Here is a 7,045-nt window from a genome sequence, read left to right on the forward strand (position 1 = left end):
TTATACTTCCTTTAATTAATGTTTTAATTGAGTTCCAATCTTGTGTGCTTAACTGGGAGTAGGGAATAAAAATACCAAAATTGCTACTTAACCAAGTGAAAATGAATAACTATTGTGTTGATAAGATGTAATGTAAACAGAAATAAAAGAAACAAGAATGAGAGGCACAAGTAAGTGAGAGGAAAGGCAATCGATAGAAGTGGGGTACTCAGACAATTCTCCCCCTAGGACTAATGTTTCAAGTACAAGACCTACTATTATACTTCCTAACTAATGCTTAATGAGTCAAGGAAATCCTAAAGCACACAGTCCCAAACCTAAGGTCAACCGTGACAAACTCTACACTATGTCCCGGTGGAGAAATCGCTCAGTCTCAACACCTCACACTGTGTAAAGTTACATGAAGTTCTAGAGATTCCAAGTGATAAACCATATTCCTATGTGTAGATTTAACCCTTTGGTCCAGGCGAAAGACCCCTAGTCACAATCAAGCCCCAGATACTAAAGTCACTTCAATGCTTCACTCTGTTGCTCATGCAACTAAGCCCCAGCGGAGTTCATCCTTTAGTACTTTACTATATTGCGACAACAAAGAACTCTAGGAAATGGAGGTAAGATAAATCACACCGAAGGGGAAAGGGGACGCTCTACTACCTCTTGACTCATCCTCTCAACCGTCTCCAATCTAGTGTTGTCTAACCCTTATGGTATGTCACTCATCCACAAAGGTTGCCAAGAAGAACTCTCAACCCTAATGTCACTCTATGGGAGAAATCATTCAACAAGCATTCAAGATTGGAACTCAATTAAAACATCAATTAAGGAAAGTATAATAAAAGGTCAAAGAAACAATAGCATCCTAGGGTTTACAAAATCTAAGTACCCACTAGGGGGTTTAGCTCTCCATGGAGCAAGATACAATCAATAATGAAATCGAAAGTAAAAACAAGTAATCCATAGGAAAACCCCCTCGGTATTCATGTCGATGGTCTTGTGGAGTAGCCTCATCTTCTCCAAAGGTCCCCTTGTCCGTCCTAGGGCACACCTCGCCGGATCGATGCCGACGAAAGCTTCCCCAATAACCTTCTTCCAAGCGGAGCGTGGAGTCAAATCCATAGAACCACTCAAAAGACTTGCCAAAAGCCTCTCCAAACCGTAGCCGATGGCCTCCTAAAAGATAGAGAAAAGTTGGAGAGAAGGGTGAAAAGATTCCCCAAAAATCAGGCTGAATCACAGCTTAAATAGGGTTGGAATCGGGCATCCACATGCCCCTATGGATTCTCCACACGGGCCTGTGGAATTTCCACTCGGGCGTGGAGAATTTCCACACGCCCGTGTGGATTCTCTGGAAACCTGATTTTTCTGCCGGCTGTGAACAGTAACTGCTACATTGTATTTCTACAGTGATTTACTTCGTTAACCTACTATAATGCTCTACCAAAACAGTCCTAATTCCACATTTTTCATCGAGGCAACATAAACATGCACAAGTTTATGCTATAGATCGTAACTCTTCTTTGATCAAAGTCCTCATTGGTGAAGATCTTGCTATCAATGCACAAGTCAGGATACGCAAATGTGACTGCCTTCGTGCCCTTCCAACTCATTGCAATGCTTTTACTACATGGAGGTTGGCACACATTCATGTATCTTAGAGCCCCACTTGTGTCTTTGCATTTGTTCCTTCCAAGATTCCACCAAATTGTGCATTCACGATCTACTTTTGGCTTCTTTTCTGAATACTCAGCTTCACAAGCCTAAATGCGCAAAAGAACACAAATACACATGCATTAGCGCTTAAACCTGATAAAAGTAATGCTCATCGTAAGGAAAGAACATTTTGAATTCTTAACACACAAGCACTTATCACAACACATCCTCTGTGGAGAATTTCCTCTCCGACTACTACTGCTATTGGTAGTTCTGATAATTCTATTGATAGAGAGGCCCTTATTATTGACCTTGATTCCAGGAAAATTTTGGATAATTCCTCTATCCTGAGTTGTAGGTACTACTACATGGGCTGCCTTAATTTCTCTGACCTCCACCGATATAATCAACTTGCTCTATAGGAGTAACTGCTGAGCTCATAATCAGACACTGAGTTGCCACATGTCCTCCTCCAAATGTTTCACAGAAAGGAATAATTCTGGAGCTTGAATGGGCACCTAGACTATTACTCACTAGTAGATCCAACTTTCTTGTGAGAGCATCCACCTTAGCTGCTAAGTAGATATCCGTGTCTATTTTATGTAATTCGGCTATTCTTGGTTGTATACCTCTTAAACTCCATTATGATTCATTGTTGGAATATTCTCAAATAACTACTTTACCTTATCTGGATACTTATTACTCAATGATCCACTAATTGCGGCATCGCTGATCTGCTTTGTATGGTAGTTCAAGCTATTGTAAAAAAATTTAATTCTTATCCATGGGCTGCATCCATGATGAGGGCATTTCCTGATGATATCCTTGAACCTCTCATATGCTTCAAACAATATTTCAGATTCTCGATGCTTGAATGTTGAGATTTACTTTCTAATTTCGCTACCTTGCTAGGTGGAAAATACCGACTAAGAAACTTCTTGACCATGTCCTTCCATGTCTTAATATATTCCAAGGGTAAAGAAGTGAGCCACCGATATGCCAACTCTCTCAAACTGAATGAAAAAAAACCTCAATCTAATCGCATCATCTGAAATAGTGCTCATCTTGAACATCGAACAAATTTGTAGAAACTTTAAGAGATGAGCATTTGGGTCTTCATCTGTCAGGCCATCAAAATGATGTGAGTTTTGTATCACCCCAATAGTGTTCGCTTTGATTTCAAAGTTGTTTCCCATAACTGTTGGGGTTGGGACATTGAACTTCTCTCTTATGAATTGTGGCATGTCATACTTGGAAATCTTCCTTCTAGGTCCAGCCATAATAGCAGACTCTCTGTCCTCGATTTCAACCTCTACTTTAGTTGTTGAACTCTCTTGAAGCCTTCTCAATGAAGTTATCATGATCTCACTATCTCCTTCTATCAATCCCATAGGGTTAGCTCTCGTCACATACAGTCACCTACATAGGATAATAGCAAGAATGAATCAACAAAATAATAAAAGTAATAAAATATAATGAAAGGATACAACAAAGGAATAAATGACTAAAACACTAAGCTAGGAATTTTCATAAAATCTCTCAACTAGGTGCTCCCTGGCAAAGACGCCAAAAACTTGACACACACCCAACGCGAGTGGTTGAATGCGTGCAACTCCGTAAGTATTTGGGTGGTTAACTAATACTTTGTAAGTGAGGACGGAGGTTATATTCCTTAGGGAAAGGTAAGAGGCTCCTATTACTTCATTTTCGCTTTATCAATAGCCTAACATCTATGGCAATTTTATCTAGTGTTGGACTAGGGGAATCAGAGGCCTACTAGTCCCAATCTCTTGGCAACCAGGTCTGAAGCACTAGGAACTTAAGCTGGAACCTCTTCCAAGCCAACCTCTTATGTCCGCCTTAGGTGCATAATCTCTTAGTGCCTAATCTCTTAGTGCATGCATAGATCTAATAAAGCATAGGTGCTCTAATGAGTAGGAATCTCTTCCTCACAACATTAACAAAATAATCAAGAAGCAAACATTCAATGAATCTCAAACAACTAAAAATAATATGTTACCAATGAAATTAATATTCACACGTAAAATACTAAGTTCACACTTTTCAGGACAATCATAGTTAGGAAGCACACCCATGCTTCAGACCATGCTATTTTTAGGACTTAGAGAATTCAAACCCAGTTGCCTAAGCACAACCGTGATCAGAAGCACAGTCAACAAGCATGGGCATGCTTAAGCCCGTGCATTTTATTAGGACTGCACAAACCAGAGAGAACAGTTTCACTACCCCTACCACCAGTGTGTTGAGGGAATACTGTCGACAAGCATGGGCATGCTTGAGCATGTGCACTTTGCCAGGACTTTTATAGAGCCAAGAGCACGGTTCTACTACTTCTTCCACCAGTGTGTTCTTAAAGCACGGCAATAAGCATGGGCGTGCTTAAGACAGTGCACTTTTTAGGAATCACACTGAGACTATCTTCAAGATACCTGGAAGAAAGCACGGTCAAAAGCACGACCAAGAGCATGGCCTTGCTCGCATCGGGAAAGGTGCTTTTAAGCCCTAAAGTTAGATTTTGGGGGAATCTTCTCTATTCTTTCTAAAGGCATAGGGTAGGGCAAAGCTTGGCATCATTCAGAGCAGAATCTGAATACCGGCAAGATCATCATAAAGCACTCTCCAACAAGTATTGTGAAGCAGGAAGGGAGTCCTATGGATAACATCTCTTTCTATTATTTCTTTTCTATGATGCATTGTAGAACCATGAGGATCTAACCGTCATTCGTTGCCCCATATTATAAACCTTGACCTTTGATGTATTGAACTTAGTTGTTTTATTTATTGAGTTTCCTTGTGATCTCTTTTTTGTTTATATTATTTGTTCATCTTTGTGTTGATTACTTTGATGTTTGTATGTTGCAAAAATCAATGTGGGATTGCCGTTATCTGCATGAGCATTGATGTAGCGTGCATTGTCCCCTGTAGTTGCAATTGCAGTCAATAAGCATGTAACCTTAGTTGCATATCTGTTGTCTAGAGGATCATCTCTTGTTCCATCTAGCTAGGAAACACATTAGAGGATGGGTTGAGTCCACTTTGAGCCCTTGAGTGAGGATGCACATTATCAAATCCTCTGTAGGTGGTCATCATTATCCAAGGAGATGTACATATAACTGTTGTCTAGTCAATACATCCGTTAAGGGGATTAGTCCGGGGCACTGTCCTTCCACTGATATCTTTTCAACCCAACCTTGTCTCTTTTTTTCTTCTCTTTTTGCATTTCTTTTTTTTTTCTACATTAGTTTAAACCATTCTCTTGCATTGGCTACATATTAGAAAATGAACAAGTATCGAGAGCTATTCCAGAAATTGTGTATTCAACTACCCGATCTTTTTTGTTATACTTTATTACTTGTACGATCCGTGCACTTGAGGTTATGCAAGGGGGCATATCAGTTGAGGTTGAGAAGATCGCACGGATGTCAATATGGTTCTGAATCTCTTCTTGCACCCTCCACTATAGATGTGTGTATGACATTTGCATTGCATGTGTAACTTAGGATTATTTCCTAATTTCCCTTTAAATCATGATCATAAATGTGAAATTATGTACAAAATCAAAGCTTACCAAACAATCATTTAAGTCAGTTTCAATGAGATCAAATGAATTATTGGGACTAATTCATAGTAATCTTGCTAACTTTAGATCAACACCAAGTAGGGATGGAAAACATTACAACATTTTCTTCATTGATAATTATAGTAAATTTTGCTATGTTTACTTGATTCATAGCAAAGATGAGGCTCTAGATATCTTTAAGATATATAAAGCAAAAGTGGAGAATCAACTTGAAAGAAAAATTAGGGGACTTATATTATATACAAGAGGAAAGTATGAATTAAAAGCTTTCTCTTATTTTTGTGTTAAATATATTGTACATCAAACAACTACTTCATAATACCATAACAAAATTATTTAGCGAAACATAAAAATAGAACATTAAAAGATATGATTAATTCCATGCTTGAAAATTCAGAAATTGCAAACAATATGTGGGGTGAAGCTTTACTGCAAACAAAATTTTATATCACATAAGAAGGCTAATAAATTTTTGTATGAAATCTAGAAGGGAAGGTTCCCACCTACAAAATGTTTAAAGCATTTGATTGTCTAGCAAAAGTTCAAGTTCTTGTAACTAAAAAGGCAAAACTTGGACCAAAAACTATTGCCATTCATATGCTATGTAAACAATAATGTTGTGTGTACATTTCAGGTTATAAAATTTGAAGTGTTAGATATACAAGTCAATACTATTATTGAGTAAATTGATATTGAATTCTTTGAGGAAATATTTCCTTTTAAAGAAAACATATCAAATACAAATAAAAAATAACTCATAAGTGACAAAGTATTTACATGGAATCATCTTCTAGTGTAGAAGAAAAAAGAATTGGAACAAAGAAAAAGTTAGAGAATAAAAATTCTCATGACATTTGGACTAGAGTATCTTACTTTCCTAACCATAAATGAGTTATCAAATCATAAAAAGGCTATATCCTAGCCAAATGTTTTTTTTTAAAGGAAGAAATCGAAAGTGAAGCTGAATCAATCATGAAAATTCATACTTGAGAGTTAGTTGATTTACCACCAAGTAGTAAACCAATTCATAAATGGATATTCAAAAAGAAACTCAAAGTAGATGGTAGTATTGATAGGTATAATGCACATTTAGTTGCCAAGGGATATAGTTGGGAGAAAGGGTTAGATTATTTTAGCACATACTTTCTAATAGCAAGGATAACATCTATTAGGATGTTAATTATTTTAGAAGTAGTTGATAATATGGATATGCATTTCATGGATGTTAAAACTATTTTTCTAAATAAAGAATTGGAAGAAGAAATATATATGGAGCAATCTGAAGGTTTAGTTGTCAAAGAAAAGAAAAGAAGTTATTGTAACTTATTAGGTGACTATATGGACTCAAATAAGCACCTAAACAGTGCCATGAAAAATTATGTCATACCATAAAATCAAATGGTTTTTTTAACCTATAAAAGTGACAAATGCTTATACTACAAAGGTAAAGTGTGTCATTGTATGCTTGTATGTTAATTATATGTTGATAAAAGGAACCATTAAGGATATTATAACTTCTACTAAAAGGCAAGGTTTTTGAACCTAGACCAGACCGATTGGTAAGACTAGTAGAAATAGGAACCGGTCATCACTCCTATCCGGTTTTATTTTACTTGTTGATTCAAAGTTCACATAGTCAAATCAAGTGAACCGGGTGGTTGGACCAAAACTAACTATACCCCACTTTTTAAATTTATGTTTTTTTTTTAATCTAAATACTTTTCAATGATGAAAAAAAATCAAAGAGATTAATAACCCTAACCATAGAACAAGATCAAAGGAGAGAGAGGAACT

At 37.0% G+C, this 7,045-nt stretch overlaps 1 non-coding gene across 1 annotated transcript; it reads left to right on the forward strand.

Moving 5' to 3' along the window:
- The first annotated feature begins 2,442 nt into the window (after positions 1-2,442).
- On the forward strand, positions 2,443-2,549 carry LOC120268058. The gene has a single exon (XR_005538729.1). It is a non-coding gene; the product is annotated as a small nucleolar RNA R71 (small nucleolar RNA).
- The last annotated feature ends 4,496 nt before the right edge of the window (positions 2,550-7,045 follow it).

This window comes from Dioscorea cayenensis, chromosome 8 (genome assembly GCF_009730915.1).
Source record: "Dioscorea cayenensis subsp. rotundata cultivar TDr96_F1 chromosome 8, TDr96_F1_v2_PseudoChromosome.rev07_lg8_w22 25.fasta, whole genome shotgun sequence".
NCBI lineage: Eukaryota > Viridiplantae > Streptophyta > Magnoliopsida > Dioscoreales > Dioscoreaceae > Dioscorea > Dioscorea cayenensis.